Below are 2,504 nucleotides of genomic sequence, written 5' to 3'. Positions count from 1 at the left end.
ATGCAACTGAAGCCGACCAAGTTCCGCCAGGACATCTGGCCAGAGGCTCGGACATCCGGCTCTTCGTGAGCCGCTGGACATCCGGCCCCTAGCCCGGACATCCGGCACCTGCGTGTGCACAGAGACCGGGCCAATGGCCCATGTATCCCCCTTCTCACTTACCCCTTCGTGGGCTAGCACAATATATACTCCCCCACCTCCTCCTAGTTAGGGTTAGCGTTGTGATAGCTCATATTAGAGATAGAGCCTCGCTCATCCATATCGGATCTACTCCACGAGAGAGACCGCGGCCCCTCTACGGAGAAGATCCACCTTGGATTCAAGACCCCTCAGGGGAAGATCCCCTTGTGGATTCAAGACCTCCTCACTGAGAAGAACCGGTTACCCTTTGTATCATCCTTTGTTGACTTTGGATCGTGTATCTCTCTTTATATTCATGGATCTAGCACATCTGTGATCATTCTTGTTGGTTTTAGTGTTTCTCTCGTGTTTCCCCTCGTGATTCCCCTCGTTTTACCCCTCGTGTTCTTCGTGTTCATCGCCGGATCCGCTCCTTTCATGAAAGCTCGGCCGATTAGGGTTCTACCCTACATCATCTTGGTATCATGAGCGACGTCGATCACGATTTCGGAGCCTCCCCTCATTGTTTTCTAGCCTAATTTTGTTGTGTTCTTCCCCAATTTCGAAAATCCCCACCAAAAATAGCCCCAATTTTTTTTGTGATTTGTTGGCTTGAGAAAGTTTTGTTGATTTTGATCCATGGATTTGCTTGGTTTCAAGCGGATCTAGCATATCCTCAAGTTTCCCCACTTTCCATCCACGAAATCTCATCAATTTTACCCTTGGTATCATCAATTTCCGCCCTCAAACGAGATCTGGAATCGTCGGGCCGGACATCCGAGCCTCAGGCCGGACATCCTGGCCATCGGGCTGGACATCCGGCTCCTAGAGCATAAAATCCGCACGGTTCCGGACATCAGCCCCCGGATTTCCGGCCAAACCCCCGGATGTCCGGCACCTGACATTTCAGCCTTCCCCGTTTCACCATTTTGTCCATAACTAACTCATCCGAAGTCCGATTTTCGCGTTCTTTAGCTCGTTGAAAAGCTCTTGACATCCCCCTTCCCACTAAAATACTACCATCACCATTTGAATCCATCAAATATTTGGAATTTTGGCATCTTTGCGTAGGGCTTCCACCATATCATCCGCATAACCACCACCGACTTCCACCACCTAACCCATTTTGTTCCCCGTTATATTTGTGGTTGTTTGAGTTGTGATTTGAGTCTCCTAAGGTGTTTAGGCTACTTAGGGATGATTGCTTCTTCATCAACCACCACCACCACCATAACTTCCGCATAGGCTCGCCCACCATACACTTCCGCCACCCCAACTTAACCCAATTTTGTTAGTGTTGTGAGTTGTGTCTCCTAAGGTGTTTCGTCTACTTAAGGACCGTGCTTTCAACTCTGACACCGTGTATAGTCCACCATCTTACCCCCCATTTCCGCATTGCGTACTCCACATGAAACACCCACGATGCGGCTATATCTCCCATGTGTTGGAGCATGACTTAGAGGCATAACCGCATAATAGGCATGTCGCAAGAGGGGTAATCTTTACACATCCCATGGACTGAATAAAAAAGGGATAAAGAGTTGGCTTACAATCGCCACTTCACACAATACATAAATATAGCACTACATCATCCAGAATACAATCAAGGTCCGACTACGGAACCAAAATAAAAGAAGACCACCCTAATGCTAGATCCCCAATCGCCTGACTGGGCTCCACTACTGATCAACTAGAAACGAAACAACACAACGAACATGATCTTCATCGAGCTCCCACTTGAGCTGGGTTGCGTCACCTGCACTGGTATCATGGGCACCTGCAACTGTTTGGAAGTATCTGTGAGCCACGAGGACTCAGCAATCTCACACCCGCGAGATCAAGACTATTTAAGCTTATGGGTAGAATAGGGTAATGAGGTGGAGCTGCAGCAAGCGCTAGCATATATGGTGGCTAACATACGCAAAAGAGAGCGAGAAGAGAAGCAAAGCACGGTCGTGAACTAGAAGTGATCAAGAAGTGATCCTGAAACTACTTACGTTCAATCATAACACAAGGACCGTGTTCACTTCCCGGACTCCGCCAAGAAGAGACCATCACGGCTACACACGCAGTTGATGCATTTTAATTAAGTGAAGTTTCGAGTTCTCTACGACCGGACATTAACAAATTTGCATCTGCCCATAACCGCGGGCACGGCTTTCGAAAGTTCAAAACCCTGCAGGGGTGTCCCAACTTAGCCCATCACAAGCTCTCACGGTCAATGAAGGATATTCCTTCTCCCAGGAAGACCCGACCAGACTCGGAATCTCGGTTACAAGACATTTCGACAATGGTAAAACAAGACCAGCAAGACCACCCGATGCGCCGACATCCCGATAGGAGCTGCACATATCTAGTTCTCAGGGCAACACCCGATGAGCGCT

The sequence above is a fragment of the Triticum dicoccoides genome, chromosome 5A (genome assembly GCF_002162155.2).
Source record: "Triticum dicoccoides isolate Atlit2015 ecotype Zavitan chromosome 5A, WEW_v2.0, whole genome shotgun sequence".
Classification (NCBI taxonomy): Eukaryota; Viridiplantae; Streptophyta; class Magnoliopsida; order Poales; family Poaceae; genus Triticum; species Triticum dicoccoides.
The sequence above is the reverse complement of the archived record's forward strand: the minus strand, read 5'-3'. Positions refer to the sequence as shown.